Source organism: Dysidea avara, chromosome 2 (assembly GCF_963678975.1).
Source record: "Dysidea avara chromosome 2, odDysAvar1.4, whole genome shotgun sequence".
NCBI classification, from domain to species: domain Eukaryota; kingdom Metazoa; phylum Porifera; class Demospongiae; order Dictyoceratida; family Dysideidae; genus Dysidea; species Dysidea avara.
In genome coordinates, this window is record NC_089273.1 from 27,315,137 (window position 1) to 27,332,082 (window position 16,946).

At 37.5% G+C, this 16,946-nt stretch overlaps 3 long non-coding RNA genes across 7 annotated transcripts; 2 read left to right on the forward strand and 1 right to left on the reverse strand.

The window, feature by feature from the left end:
- Nucleotides 1-783: 783 nt before the first annotated feature.
- LOC136246992 (uncharacterized) lies at nt 784-5,970 on the forward strand. Of its 5 annotated transcripts, XR_010696992.1 has the most exons (9): nt 786-1,093; nt 1,734-1,783; nt 2,875-2,958; nt 3,005-3,098; nt 3,149-3,238; nt 3,295-3,357; nt 3,413-3,610; nt 4,297-4,378; nt 5,197-5,970. It is a non-coding gene; the product is annotated as an uncharacterized lncRNA (long non-coding RNA). The 5 variants fall into 5 exon arrangements; XR_010696991.1 differs by lacking the exon at nt 1,734-1,783 and having other exon boundaries at nt 784-1,093; nt 4,297-4,543; XR_010696990.1 differs by lacking the exon at nt 1,734-1,783 and having other exon boundaries at nt 788-1,093.
- Nucleotides 5,971-7,358: 1,388 nt separating this feature from the next.
- On the reverse strand, nt 7,359-13,985 carry LOC136247001 (uncharacterized). The gene is made up of 3 exons (XR_010696996.1): nt 13,845-13,985; nt 13,656-13,784; nt 7,359-7,535 (listed from the first exon to the last, which is right to left on the reverse strand). It is a non-coding gene; the product is annotated as an uncharacterized lncRNA (long non-coding RNA).
- On the forward strand, nt 11,852-15,293 carry LOC136247002 (uncharacterized). Its single transcript, XR_010696997.1, has 6 exons — nt 11,852-14,275; nt 14,320-14,375; nt 14,426-14,498; nt 14,546-14,613; nt 14,668-14,938; nt 14,995-15,293. It is a non-coding gene; the product is annotated as an uncharacterized lncRNA (long non-coding RNA).
- The last annotated feature ends 1,653 nt before the right edge of the window (nt 15,294-16,946 follow it).

The following is a 16,946-nucleotide window of genomic DNA, read 5'->3' on the forward strand; positions in this document are numbered from 1 at the left end:
TTTGGTAAGGTGAGACCAAAAAAAAAAAAAAGGTCACAACCAACTCACAAGAGCTTTCCACCTCACCAGCTACCATTTCTAGCTGATAAACTACATAAAAATCCTTACATAGCTCGCTACACACTGACTACTTTATTAGAGTGACTGCTCTATATTAGAGTATCTCGATCTTTATCACGGTTTTCAGCCCCACTCCAAGAAAGATAATTTCGGTGTGATATCATTCTGAGGGGGGGCTAAGCCCCCCCCCTTTCCGCCGCCTATGATCCGTAGTATGCATGCAGTACCGGAAATTCTGTGTACCTGCTCTAGTGCTAGGGACCCGCCGATTATGCTGGCATAAATATGAGCATAATAGGTACCTGAAAGCATTGAGCATAATGCTAGCATAATAGGTAGAATATTTTGTAACAGTATGAAGTCTTGCTTATAAAAATAAGTTTCACAGAAAGATCGATATACTCTAATAGAACAGTCAGTAACTCTAATAGAGCAATCACATAGCTGACTGTTCTATTAGAGTAGATATATCGATCTTTTCTGTGATATGCATTTTGACAAGTAAGTTTGAGCTTCAGGCACTTATTATTTACCCATAAACTGGAAATTATTAGCAGAGCATGAGAACTGAGGCATAAATAATTGGGCATAATTTGAGCATAATAGGTAAGTACTGAGCATAAATTTAAGCATAATAGGTAAATTTTTGAGCAGTGTAGCATAGCATAATAGGTAAAATTATGAGCACACTGTTAAAAAGCCTGAGTGCATTTCATACCAAAATTGTATGCATTGCATACTGAGTTGCTACACTAGAAGGTATGAAACAGATCTGCATGCATTACATACTAAAAACGTTAGCATATCACACTAACATATTGGTATGAAATAACATACCCTGTGAGCATACCATGACGCCATAGCTCAGAGATATGCGCCTCTTATATGGGAAGATAAGCGCCTCTTATATGGAGCGTTTATGAATAGGCGCATACAAAAGCACTGGATGCGAGATGGGTTTGGGAGCTTGTTAGAAACTCTCGAGGGAAAGAGGTTGAAGGAGCATGACGAGTCGAGTAAACTGAAGCACAGAGTGAGTTCTTAGTATTTGATAAGCAACGGTTTCAGGAAACCATAGATTACAATTATAACTCCCGTGACAAGTGTGGAAACTCTGGTTCGGTTCTAAGCCTTGTTCCAAGCTCCTTTATATGTTGTGTAACTGTTAGAGTTGATAATGAATACCATCTGTCTCATACCCAGACCCAGCTGGGCCATTTTCAGTCAACCAGCTTTGGCATCCAATGAAATTAAGTTTGGCTGAATCTTAGTCAATCGAATTTAAATTTGATCCGTGTTGACTAACTTCATGCATGCATCTACAATGAAACTGCATTGCTTTGGTCACTCCAAATAAATTCTCTGTTCCAGTCCACTGCCTGCATCCGTGTCACTAATAATATTATAATTCTTCCGTTTTTTCTTGCATACTGAACAGTTTCAATTTTATAATGTGTCAGTGTGCATTGAGTCTCTACAAATTTACATATTGTTCTACCTGCAATTTAATTTTATGCTGGCTATGCTCAGGAAAAGCTACCAATTTTATAATGGAAATGGACTGCTTGCTTGCATAAATGTATGCCCAGTGGAGGATGGGAAACAGAGTCTTTATTTAGAGTGGCCTTGTGTTTGGAGCAGTCATGCACTTTTGTAATATAATTACATATTAGCAATGGTGCAACTAGCCATTCAGCCCTTGGTAGCCACTGAAGTACTGCAGGTGAGTGTTAATGATACACCGGTTTCTGTCTAGTTACAGTATTGGGTAACAGTATGTAATCTTTTAAAACTGCATGTTGGCTATTTGCTACATTAATATAACTTGCTATTCTGCTCTACGGCTTTTATTATACAAACAGGAGCTAGCTGGAGTTGGCTATAATAGTTATTTACATATGCCTATAGGTAGACCCATTTAGATGCTAATAATGGTAAGGGTATCACCTTGTACAGGCACATGCCTTTTGTGTATCCCTTTAAACAATTTGATAATAATAATATAGCCATTTAGTCAAACAAAATCAGTCCGGCTAGACCAGTTTGATATCCAAATTTAGTCTGGCTAATTACCTATATTCAAAACGCTTGATTAACCAGATTGTTTTTCATGTAATAGAACTATGGACCAGTAACCTCATAAGCAAGTCATGCAAATCAGCAGATGTATACAGATATAGTTATTGTTTATGGGTTCATATATAGTGGTATTGAAATTTTAGATTAATCCTAAGATACACTATCCATGCTCAATTAACGTTCTCACAACTAAGCAAGTGCATGGTTGTACTGTCACCTAATGATATAACTCACTGATAAACTTTGTCAATGGCCTACCTTAACTACATTAATATAAATTTCAACGATAGCTGTGACTAGGGTATGTGTGCACGGTAGTATCAGGTGGAGGAGACTGTTCACACAGTGATATGGGTAACCATTTTAAATGATATTAAATCGGAATATGCTAGATAATATTGTACAGTGTGTATGTGTGTGTGTAGGTGAGACTTCGGGTGCCTACACCTTTACTTGTGGGATATGGTACAGCCTCCTGCGGGGTTACTAGTCCTAGGATTTGCCTGCACTGACTCCTGTGCTTGTTCACTGGGTAGGCATGACCATACTAGCATGACAGCTGAAGGCTTTGCTTTTTGTTTGCTTTTGTGTGTGTCCAGGGTTAGTTCTAGAAATGTTGCTCACCTGGTTTCAAGTTCTGCTTATTTAGGTGTATATTTTCATGTATGGTTAGCTACTGTTTGACACACGTATGCATGACGACTGCTCTGTTGAAATGTATGATTGTTATTTTAGAGTAGCTATGCATATGTTGATTTTATCTGAATAATATGGTTCAGCGGTATTGACTCTACCTGATTAAATGGTTACAGACCCAAGGTATATTCAGTATCCTTGGAGAATGACTGTCGAGATTTCAGTTTAGATGGTGTCTCTGTGATCACATCGGTGAACTCATCCAGGAGACTGGAGGCATACAAGTCCTCATAGTTTCTACTTATGGAAATAAACTATCAAAAGTTAGTTTATATGCAAATAAACTTGTTTATATTATATTATATTGGTACAGAGAGTAAATTGAAGACAAAAGAGGAACTCTAGATCTGTAAAGACAGTTAGAATGCCTGTAGACTCTGACAATGGTATTGTCAATAGTCAGGTAACTAAGAACTTTATAGCAGTCACAATGCATTTCTACTTCTATTGCTTCATCAGGTGACAACGTTCTTAGGGTGGAAAATAAGAACAGATTGCATGGAGCTGTATGCAAATGTTGGAGTGAGTACAAATAAAGTTTTTTCTTACCTCATGACATGTTATACTTTTCCTTTAGTAATATAACTGCTGTGCTGACGTCATACCCACAGGAATAAGCGCCTCTTATCTGGAACATTTATGCCGGAATAGACACTTGCAAGAGCGTCAGCATCAGGGTCTGGGGGAGAAATACTCGAAGGAGTAAGGCTTAGAGACTGAAGGATCATGAAGAAACGAGTTGACTAAATTGCACGCGGACTGGTATAGTAACAGGGTGAGTTTTTAGTATTCGATATCCGCGTAGAGAAAGTCTATGGTAAAACCGAGGGTCACAAGTGGGATTAATAACCTATACATAAACAAAGATTCTAAGCCTTGTCTTTAATACAGGCCTTCATCTAGGAAATGACTCAAGGTGGGGGGGGGGGGGGGGATAACCATGAGTGGGCAATAATTAAAGATCCACGTGTTCATCCCTATGCACACTTCACCTAGGATGTATCTTACACTCTCAGGTGCATTGTCGTGTGCCTGAGGATGACCATGCCACTCCAGAAATTTAGGCTTTCTTAAATTGCCTCTGGTGCATTCTTGAGTATCTCAGAGTGAAGAAAATTTAGTATTTTTGTTTCAAATTGCTTATGGTGCATTTTCAATTACCTGAGAATAACATGCCATTTTTAGACTCAATTTACTTGTGGTTCATTCTCAGGTACATGAGAATGCAAAGCCACTCCAGGACATTTTTGCATTTTAAACTCTCATAGGTGGCTTCTTGTGCATTCTCGTACCACATGTCCGCCATGAAATGTTTGTATTTTAGACTCTCGGATTGCTTCTGATGCATTGTTAACAATTTAATGGGGTGAGACTTTGTCAAGGGATGGCGGCAATGAAGTCCTGGTTTATATGTTGTGTGTTAAACTGTTTAGGGTGGTTATAAAGATTTTTTAAAAATAGGTGTTTGCTAACATTGGTTCCTAGAAGGCGAAGTCTGCAAATATACATGGAAACAGTAGAGACAGTTAGAAGGAAGAGACTGGTAAGTTGTTTGAATTTGAATTGATTGCTGCAATAAAAATTTAAATCTGGGACAAAAATTGTTCCAGCTGGGTCATTTTCAGTCAAACCAAATTTGATACTACTTGATTGTTAAGGGAGGGCTGTGATGTGTTGCGTAGATGGCTGTTTTTAAGCAGAGAAGCAGGTAACATTCGCAATATAAATGGGAAATCAGCCTGGGGGCACATCACAGTGAAATATCCCATTTCTCTTGCATGATTATATAGCACTGGTTTCTTTCTTGCACTGTCACCTTACGTAACTACTGTCACTGAAGTTTATATCTCTGTTCAAATTGTGTCATGTTGTGCCTGACTGTAGTGTCACGCATACATAGCAGTTTAGCAAGTAGCTACAACAAATCTTTAATAGTATCATCCACTCATGCATTCACTATGCTTGTCACTATGTCAGTACTGCATGAACTAAGGTGTGAATCATATGGGGAAGGTTGGAGATTAGTACAAAGGCTTTTTTGGGAAAGAGGGGGGAATTTTTGTCAATTTAAAAACCTTTCATGAATGCATCTAAAATCGCAAATTCACAAAAGTTATCTTCCGCGAATGATTCCCATTATACAGTATTATTTCCATGCATGGTTAACCGCTATTTAACACTCATACTAGCACTTAGCATGACAAATGTTTTGTTGAAAAGTATGACTGCTCTATTAGAGTAGCTATTTGAATATTTTGATGGTAAAATTATTTTTAGAAACTGTGGAAACACTCATTAAACATTTTTTGTGTGTATTATGTGGTGTTGTACATGCAGAGTGAAAGCTATCTCATTTGATAGGAGCTGACACTGGATCATCGTCAACCAGTTGAAACAGTGATATAGGGCTCAAACGAATATTCTATTATTCAAATATTCGGAGAATATTCGTTTCAAAGGAAATACGTAACATCAGTGTGTAAATACTTGGAATTCTTGATCCTACATAAGCATATCTATGACATAAATGATCAAATTGTGTTGATTCTGAATTGTATTAAAGAGACATCTTGTACAACAGGATTATTGATACCTCGTCCATATACCAATGCTGAAAAAGGATATTCGAATATTCGGTAGTTGTGAATAAAGAATATTCGAATAGTAAAAACCACTATTTGTTTGAGCCCTACAGTGATACAAAAGATGTATCTTGTTCTTGTATAACTTTGTATGAACTGTACTGTTTGCAATATTATTTCAGTATGGAGATAGTTTCCCCGACCTGTGGTCAGTGTTTTTATGGATGTACCTTGGACCATACGGGCTTTATGTATGATGCTGGCAACTGGCCCAACTAATGTGTACTCAACATACAGCAACTCTGTACACAGGTCTAAGTGAGGGATATTCTCTGAATCCTTTTCATCAACCATACGAAACTAAAAACTGTTTTCTCAAGGTGTTCAGTCATATTATCAATGTGCTGTGTTGTGTGTAGCACTCATGAACTTTTTGGTTGTGTACACATACTGTGCAGATAACCACACAAACACAAATACATTGTCCACGAAAGTTAACTATATATGTTAAAATTGTGAAAATGAAATAAATGTATTGCAGTGTATATACATAGAGGTTTTGCAGTACACATTCCTTAGCCATGTATGCACTGACTAGTGGATTGAGGATTCTACATTGATTTTTAAAAGTACAAAGCAAGAAGTTTTACTGGGATATGCTAAAAAGCCATTGTAACAAGTGGCTATCTCTAGCAAATATGTATAATATTGAGGGTTGACGTGTAGCTATGAATTTTGTAATGTATTGTGGGTTTTGGTATATACATTCACCCACAATGTCTGCGCACATATTATGTGAACATTCCCTGCAAAACCTCTAACGTGCATGTTATTTCCTACCAATACAACTGGAAGATGAAACACAAATAAAATCTGCACTATACATAATTCCTCCCATGTTTGGTAATAAGCTGATCGTTCACCAGAGTAGTATATATTCATTGCTGCGAATTTGCTGGATATGCACAAGCAAGTGCATCAGTAGCACTAGAAGTGCTACTGATGGATGTAGTGCCACCAAAACGTACTAGGTTGATGTCATTTATAAATGCCTTTGAGCATGTTCAGTAGACAGACACTATACAGTATCTAATCAATGTAATATGGGTCCAGCAGGTCTGGATTGTTTATGATGTACAGTAGCTATGATAGGTGAAATTTGTATGTGAAGTAACATTGTTGGTTATGATAAAAGTGCATCCTAATAATTTGTGTCATAATTACTTTGTAGTGTTACTTGTTCTCAGCAGTGTTACAGTGGATGGAGTCCCTCAAAATGACATTAAAATAATTGTGGTCACTTAGGAATTCTTAACTAGCTGAACGAATGCCTTTCTTTGGTACCTAGCATGTATTCATGCATGGAGAGTGAGAAAACTTATAGCAAAACGCATGCGAGTTAGTTGCAATGCAATAGACATGAAGTTTACTTTTGTCATTGCTTTCTGGGAATGGTTTTCTTTGTACACATGAAGAATAGAGGGAAAACACTATATTTTGACAGATTTGCTGGTAAATAGATTGAAATTAAATTTCTTGCTGTTACATTCCAACTCCAACACTACTCATCATAAAAGGCTGAAGCTTTGGTTGTCCACTGTTTACCATGGATACTGAATTGTACTGGGCGTATTATTCGTGGACTTTGGCTATCCACAAAATTTTCATCCTTTAAATTAACAATTATACCCTTATATCATTTAAGGTTTAAACCTGCGTACTGTGATGCACATGGGATCAACTGAGCAAATCATCATTTGTGTACATTTCTTGAACTACATTTTACTGACCATATACCTACAAATTTTCAATGCGGATTAAGAAATGTCAGAATTTTGGTGGTTATATTTTTGAAGATCACTCCTTCACTCAGGTTACCTATTGTATTTTACCAGCCCTGATACTTCAATTAAAAACATGCATGCCATGTGTTCACAAATTGCCCAAATTGGAATAGAATGTTCACAAAATACAATTAGAATTTCTTAGCATAGATTAGACTAAATGTAAACTCACACAGTCTATTCATTAATGTAAGAGTTATGAACTGTTTTATTTCTGTTTAGGATAATTCTTTGAGTATCAGTTTAATGGAGTATCAGTTTAACATCTTGATTTCTACAAAAAAGACAAACAAAGATAAATACATTTATCCAGCCCTATCCTTATGTGGGATGATCAATAACATTCATGTTATTGATAATACTGTAATTTGCTTTTTTATTATTTTATATACCACTTTAACGTGGGTGTTCAAAGGCACCGCTCAGTGTTTAACTCGCATATTGCCCAGGAAATATCAAGATATCGCCTGGGCAATATCATGGGAAAGCGGTTTGCCAATGACTTTGATACCAAAGAACCAATGCGCTTTGACTTGTTATATTGAGCAACATAGAGCTTTGTATTGTGGAACTCATTTTTGTATTGGTTACTAAGCTTAGTATATTTGCTAAGATAGACTAGTTTGTTGTTATTAAAGGATAATGAAGGCACAAAATAATTGTTTGGGCGATCGAGGATGTGTATTTCTACCCACCACATATCAGCCTTTGAACAAACCACGGAAAAGCAAAGCTACTACTACTGCTTTGAAATAGGTAAGTAACTTACAGTCCTAAGTACTTAACTTAATATAATAACTTACTTACTGTCCCAATATCAAAGTTAGTTGGCTAAACTTAGTACAAAAATGATAACAATATAAACTCCATCCCACAATCACAAGTTTTCTAACATTGCATGTTAAAGCATAGTAATGTATTAATGATGTTTTAACATATGGATAACGTTCTGATGGCTATTAGCCCACACTATTAAAACCATAATTGATCTTCAGATGCTACTGTATAAAATAAAAGGGATGAGTTCTCAGTAGTTCTTTCACCTACGTATTAGGTGAGTGCGGCCCAAGTAATATATATCATTTATACCACTGCTGCTTGGAATTTGCTGATATTATACACCCACAGCCCTCGGGCTTTGGGTGTATATATTAGCAAATCCCTCCCAGCCATGGTATAACTGTTATATAATAAAATTATGTGAACAGATCTGCAAAAACCCAACATAACGGCACATTTTTTCAAATTCTTTATTATGGAATATTATAATCTACTAAATCAAGTATTTGCTCTGACCAAGTTTTAGCCTTCTATGCCAACAACTTTCGGAGTTATATCCCTACAAAGTAGCAACAACAGAAAGATTGATTTTCCCAATACAGCAAGTATTGGGAAAATAAATTACAGATGCTTACAAAAACTGCTGTAACTTACAAACACAATGCAGTACAGAGTTTCAACTTGCACTATTGTGTTCACCATGAATAGGGGAGTCTACTACTGGGTAAGTTTTTCCTTCTATCACTTTTCTTCACTATGTACAGGTCAAAATCAGTGAAGAAAAATCAATCACGTATGACTGCTTCGACGTGACATAAACAAATACTCATAACTCACACATCCTTTAGTCTACTGCAACGACACAAAGACTTTCGAACTCCTCTTGAGTAGGTGAATAAGATGATATCCAGGCTTTTATCATTGGACCCTCTCTTCACAAAAAACAAAGTATTTAAAATTTTTACAAAAATAATTTTCAAATTACACTATTATTTTACCCATTGTAATCAATGGCTAATACTGAAAATTTAAGCTTGCGCCATTATGTCAGGTTTTTGCAGATCAGATCACATATGAAAAATTGTATTACTACAATATTTAATCTATATCTTTAAGAAAAATAGATCAAGCTAGACTCATAAACTAAGTCATGGACTTGGTCTGGCATAGCCTTGGCTTGAAACAGATTGTAAGCAATAAAATGAAACTTGTGCATTGGTATCAACTGGGCGTGATCAATGGCCCCAAAGTAGAAAATCAGAACAATAATATTATCTTGATAATGAAAATGTGTTTTTCCAAGACACCCATAACAGGTTCCCAATTAGTTTCTTGCTCAAGAAACAACAAAACTAAAATGGCATAACAAACTGGCCAGGCTGATGCTCTAGCCATCTGGCTATGCCCACACACAAAGACACACAGACACAAAGCAAAGCAAAAACAAAGTCTTTGGGCATGATCGGCACTTGTGTGCTACTTAGGTGCTAGGAGTCAGCACAGACAAGGGCAGGACTAGTAACCTGCAGGAGGCTGTACCATATCTCACAGGTGAAGGTTTCAGCAACCAAAGTCCAAAGTGGACCTTTAACTGCTGTGTGAGGTATGGACAGTAGGAATTTTTCCCCAGTTAATACCATGCAGGTGTTATAACTGGGTGGGCTACTTCCCCAGTTGACACCGGGCCACCAAATTCCCATTTACACAACTGGATAGACTGGAGCAATGTAAGTAAACTTTCTTGAGACGACAAGAAGATGAATTTGGCTTAACCAAGAATCAAACTTGGAACCTTTTGATTACCAAGCCAATTCTTTAGCCACTTGGCTATGCTACACACATGCCAACTAACAAAACAGTGTGAGACATTGACAGTAGGATGTACAATAGGACTGACATGTAGTATATCAGGATTGCTACCGTGTCACTACTGTTGTCCCTGGACACACCCCGGTGACCTGTATTAATTAGAACTGAGACATATGCCAAAAGATGCATATTGAGTGATCCACTATTGTGTAAATGAGTTGAACACACTGTACTGATAGCACTGTGGCTTCACATATATGCCTTCTCACCCACTGGAATTACCTATACTCACCCATTGGTTTCTTAGATAATGTAGTAGAATTTAAAACCCTGACTGTAGTAGGATTTATATTTATATGATCTCTACTCAAATGTACATCCTTATACTTGAATCATTTATACGTAGTTATCATAATTACTGCAGGGCCAGAGCTCACGGTCTGGCTGGTCTGGACCGCTTTTCAGCTACTTGACTTTTGGAAAAAATCAAGATGCTACATCACAATGAACTCTAGTCATCGTGATACTCTAATAGAGGATTCAGTACAATATATCCACTGCGCTAATTACGCTGCTTGGCCTGAGCCATTATAGCTATGTTAGCTTTCTTGTGCTTTTCAAACTTTATTACTGTACTGGCATTGGGCTAATTGATCGTACATGTCTTGCATTATCATATGTGACCGGATTTACAAAAATCCAAAACAATAGTGCAATTCTAATATTTACAGTATAAAGCATTGAAAAAATGGGTGAAATATTTGCATATTACCGAAAAAAAATCCATAGTTTTTAATGCTTATTTCTTAGTGAAAGAAGGTACTAACAATAAAAAATTAGATATTGTATTATTTGCCTACTCAAGAGGAGTTGGAAATCTTTGTTTCGTAGCAGTAGATGCAAGTTATGAGAATTTATTTATGTCACGTCAAAGTGATCGTACACGATTGATTTTCTTCACAAAGTTCACCTTTGTATGCAGTGAAGAAAGGTGATAAAAGGACAAAATTACCCAGTAAATGATTCCCCTATCCATGGTGAACACGATGGTGAAAATGTCAGCCCAGTGCGTTAATTCGCTCATAAGTTACAACAGTTGTAATAAGTGCCTGTAATTTATTTTCCCTATAGTTGCTGTACAAATCAATTTTTCTGTTGTTGATATTTTGTAGAGCTGTAACTCCGAAAGTTATTGGCATGTGAGGCCGAAACTTTTTCAGAGGGTATGCTTGGCTAAGTAGATTATAAGAATTTAATAAACAGGAACTAGAAATGCACTATTGTGTCAGATTTTTGCAGATCCAGTCACATATACACAACAAGCACCAAGGCCTACAACCAATTTACTATCAAACCATTCTATTAGCAGTCCATCTCCTGGTAGTAGGTCACTTCTTGTCTACAACAGAGCACAATTGATTGAACTATCCATGGCACATGTACTCCAATATGTTGGTGCAATACATTGCGAATGGTACATACCCAGAGATCAAAGCCGTACTGTGCTATGGCCGCTCCAGATATGGAAGTATAAAAGTAATAGAACAGCGCACATATTATATGGTTATTAATATGTAAAAGGTTTCTTCTTAATTGAATTAAAAGTGTTTCTGTGAAAAAAGTAGGGCCATAGCTGTAGCCACTTATGATTATGAATACTGAAGAGTACAGTTATAACTGATATATTCGGGGTGGTTACAAATCACAAAATAAGAATTATATTATAGTTACCTAAAAATGTTTCTAGAGATTGAGATTCTATAGTATCAATGAGTAGGTTATTCCAATCACAGGTAGATCTGGGGTAGTAGCTGAATTTATTAGTGATTTGTTCTAGTAAAAGGTATCTCAAAATGGAGAGAGTGGGTTTGGAACCACGCGTGGTAGGGAGTAAGCCAGGTTGGGATCCAGCTATAAGTAGTACCATTAGGCCACTTCAACTAAATCTTTGTTTCTCGGGCGAAATTCAGCCAAATAAAGGTCGGTAAAATAAAAAATAGGCTATTTTGCTAGCTGAAGAGTGATATTGCGAGTCAAGCGGTGGCTAAGCTACATTACGGTTGCTGTATCACTTGTGAGTAGGCAGCTATATGTTGAGATATTTAGTGTTACTTACTTTTTAAGAGCTTAAAGATAAATTTGCAACTCTTTCGTGGCGTTATCACTCTTTGCAAGGTGATCACGTGATTAACATAATTATTTTATGCTGAAAAATATAGGGTCGGTCGGGCCCGAGAAACAAAAGATTTAGTTGAAGTGGCCTTATCTTAGTTTGGTCAGTAAAGCAAATTTCTTCCAAATCTCAAATAACTAAACTTTCACAATTTATTGTATCATGAATAATACAATCTACTGGAGGACGTGAAATTGAATTTACAGGTTTTTACAATTGATTTTGTCCCATTTGCAATAGAGTTTGTCACTTTTGCAGAATTCTCTTTTGCTATTGATTTTATCATCCTTAACAAGATTGGCAGCTGCAGTAAACACGATAACAAGATTATAGCAAGTGCTTGACAATCTTGTTAAAGCACAACTGTTGTAAACAACTCTTTAATTCTTCTTACAGCTTCTTTAACAGCTTTGCAATTTTTGCTTAACCATTGGTGATGGGTGTGGTCACTCGCCAACAAACTAATTAACTTGAAGGCCTTTGCGTATCTAGTGTCTCAAGTGGTATTCTCTATGGTAAAATGATCCACCTTGTGATAAGCGGCTAGTTTACTGCAGACGATGCAATTATGATGAATTCTTGTGCAAAAGTGACAAAATGTAATGTTAAAGCGATGAATTTAATCACACATATACATGCTTCACACATGAAATATCACATCAGATCAATAAAAGTGTTCGTGACCCCCTGACCACTCAAAATCTCCGGGCCCTGACCCTGTACTGTCACTACAAAATGTGGGTTGGCTTGGCTGTATATGAAACTGTTTTGTTGCTGGCTTGATGTTGCAGAAACACACAACCTTGGACCTTACAATTAGGATAATTCACTAGTTTTTCACTTTAATCCATAAAAGTTTCAGAAGAATCCGTAAACATATATTATCACAGGACACCATTATGTCTAACCTTATGTCATATGTAATAGCCCTGACAATCTATAAGAAACATTGGAAGTCATGTGAAAATAATAGATGTGATTCAGACTTCCGGACGTATGAATTTTTGTAACTTGACTTTGGAGACTGTGTAAAGAAACAGTGAAGGATGGAAGCAAGAGTTCATAATATTATGAACTCTTGATAGATGCTTGTCAGTATTATATATAAACATATAAACAAAGATTATCCAGCACTATATTTTGAAGAAAAGTCAGTGACTAAGTATGCTTTAGTCGCCAAAAAGATTTCGGTCAAATGTGAAATTTGTCCCACCAGCCCGAATAATATAGTGCTACAAGCTACAATACTCCTCAGACAATAATATTATGGGTATGTTATAGTGTTTAAAGACATACTTGTTCAGTGGCCAATTTGCAGTGGTGGTTTTCGAGATGCTAATAGAGCACCCCATGTTTTATACATCCATAGTGACCTAAGTTCTGTAAAACATCATGGCTATTGACGGACGTGAGTTTAAATGTAATGGCTTTCTGTAAATATGTGTTTCCAGATTCTTCTGACACCTCTATATAAAATGGTGATCAAGAAGGAAAAATATTGATGATCACAGTTCATTACTCCAGTTGAAAGTGCATCACCCATCATCAACTGGCAGTGTGGAAGTGACTACCAATTGCAGAGTGACCTCAATCTGAAGATGCAAACTTTCAACATGAGTACTGTATATCTACCTGGAATAAAAGCAGCATAGTAGCGGTAGTCCGCCACAAACTTGGCAGCGAGTGATTGTCTGGTAGCTCAGGTAGCTAGCCGACTCAGTTTATTTTTGCGTAGACGCCTCAAGTGATGGTGAAGTGACTCTACATTGACAAGGAATCGTACAAGAGATAAGATTTCACATACTTGGAATCACAACTAACCTTGCTGTACTCACATGATTCGATGTTCCATCCCGTGTTCCACCATCCCTATAACACTCACGTGAGGATGCTATCGACAGCTGCAATTTGTTAGCAACCGTTTGGACATACGACGTATTCACAAACGGAGGTTGTTGAGTAGGGCTGTACTTAAAGTTGTCGGAGCTGGTGGTGCATGGTGTAGGCCGGTGTTGGACTGAGCTGCCGCAACTGGGTTGAACCATACCAGACTATTCGGTTTGTTTCATTATACTGATAATAATTTCTTGCTTGACTAAACTTTTTAGCAGGCGGCTACATACTGCAGTCGACCATGAACTGTACGAAGGCGCTCCGCAGGCTCCTGTGCCGGCGGCTCAGGGGGCCGGTTCAATTAACTGCCATTCTCTCAGTTCCGGCGGCCGGGGTTTACATACTAGCACTGATAACAGGTTGGTAACTATGTTACTTGCAGTGGCTTTTAGTTTTTATATAGGTATGCTGACAGAAAAGTGTTGACAGAAGTGACAAGTCAGGATGAAATGACACCAGGTACGGACAATACAAAGGTGTTATCATGTCACATATCATATCCTTTCTAGCAACAACAATTAGTTCTAGTGACATGGATTGAAATACTGCTACATAGTCGGGATGGCCAGACCACCAAACGTGGTAAGATTATGGAATGCTATGATTTATCAATCATTTTTTCTTCCCAGAACACCGATTTGTAAATGTATAAGACCAGTCTTATGCTATTAAGACACAACTGATTCAATAACAACAGGTATTATACCGTACAATTCTTACATTAAAATTCATAATCTATGATAATTGACAGAATTAGCATAAGACTGGTCAATTGCTTCTGAAAGAGATTTCAATCATGCATTACGACGTATTCCCCTGAAAGGGGATACGACGTATTTTCAGGGGATTCCCCTGAAAGGGGATACGACGTATTTTCAGGGGATACGACGTATTCCCCTGAAAATGTGCTGTTTTCTCCCTGAAAGAGATTTCAATCATGCAATGAAAGACCAGAAGCAATTGATTTCAATCAATTGCTTCTGGTCTTTCATTGATTCTGAAAGAGATTTCAATCATGCATGGTAAGTACATTATTTCTTGGCTTCATCTGTTCACAATGCATACCATAATGCCATAGAAACAACTGCAGAAATAGAAGATAGTGATAGCCGTATGCAGTTCCCATGGATGTCATTCATCTTAGATGTTCAGATATGCAGTGTCAAAACCTAGAACAATAAATATAATTAGCAATATTTTGAAATATGTATTTGTAATTGTAAATGGATGTTAATCATACCAAAAAAACAGTCTGCATTACATACAATGGCTAGAATGGTTATAGTAATGCATTATGGATGTAGATCATACTGGGAATACAGTGTGCATTACGTACTATGGGTAGAATGGTCAGTAATGCACACAACAAATGGAATGCTCGGTGTGAGGAAGCATATCATCTGCAGTTTGGTGTGATATGCAACCAACTGTTTTAACAGTGCATAATCGGCGGGTTCCTATCTAGTGCGCATGCTCGCTGTCCATGACAGCCAACGGTACTGTACTAGTATGCTGAAGAGCACGTGGTGACGTTGTCGAGGTATTGTCTAACGAACTAACTGAAGAAAAGACAGTGCTGGTTGTTTTCCGAAGTCATAGACGAAGGCCTGTTACATTTTCAAGTGGGAAAACTCCAAAAGAAGAACGCGAGAATCTGCCCGAAGCAATACTCACGGCCTTTCATGATGTGCTAGAAACCGGCGAAGGCACTAGCACCACAAATGACTACTACCTTCAAATGGAGAGCAACGAGTGGGATGGCCGAAATATTGACGTAACTGGTTTCGTCCAGCAACGGAATGTCATTCATTTGTGTACCGGAACATCGGAGAAGGTAGTAAGGATGTACGTACTATATGTCAGAGCTGTAGTTACTGCAGTCTTGCGTAGCCAGACCACTGTTTTTTTTGTGTGTATGGGCGGAACAGTATTTTCCCGCTAACGTACAAAATAAAGTAGTCAGGTTATCACCCAGACACTTTCGCGTAATTTGTACCTTATGACTGCAGGTTACTAAATCTACTTCAAATGCCATATCAAAACTTGTGTCAAGTATACCGCAAAAATTAAATTACGCGTATACGAAAATTTGACTCTGAGTTACCAGTAGAATCTCTCTTCCTACTTGATATAAAATACATTACTACAAACCTCAGTCCACTAGAACCCCTGCTGCATCGAGTAGCATCCGAAAAGTAGCTCTCTGGGAAGTAGGTATTTCGTGTGTCCATTCAAATATATGGAGTTTTTGTTACAAACGTTTAACCCACCAGAGCACTGGCAAATACTGTCGCAATCCACATAAATTTCACACCAACCTGTTGCTGCTAGACTGCTCTAAATAATGCTACCCGTTTTAATGGGGATTTCCCCATGTGTAACTTAGAATCATCGCGATAAATGAGCCATGCGCAATCATCAATACGCAATGTATGGGAGTTATTTGCAATCAACGGACTTCAGCCTGAAAGAGCAGTGACTTCCCGGTTGAATTGTGATAAAATTGTATTGAACAAAAGAAAGCTGAAGGTTAGAAATTGTTAATTCCACCCGTTTTTTTTGGGAAAGTCTAATGTGTAAGGTGTAGCGAACCTTTACACTTTAAAAACATGTGTTTTGCGTACAAAATGTATTGAAAAAACGAAATACGCATATGGCTTCATTTGACAAAATGTACAGACTAGTTTTGATATGTATGCTATGGATTTAGGTAGAGGCTATTCGTCCGGTTCCGGACGCCGATTTTACCAAGCTTTTCAAAGATCTTCAAATTCTCCACAGGCAGGCAAATAAGATGATGTACTGTATACGGCAAAATTTTTGAGGGGGGAAACCTTCACAGATGCACAGAAGCATTGCAATTTGTGGAAAAATATTCGCGTTTGCATAGAAATTTTGCGATTTGCAGGGAAGATATTTACGGATAGTGGCTAAGCGCCTGGTTAAACATGATGAGCAATTAAGGATCTGGCAAAGTTGGTTTCTTGAGCTTGACATACTTAAGCAGCGCCATGTGTTCAGTGTTTTTTT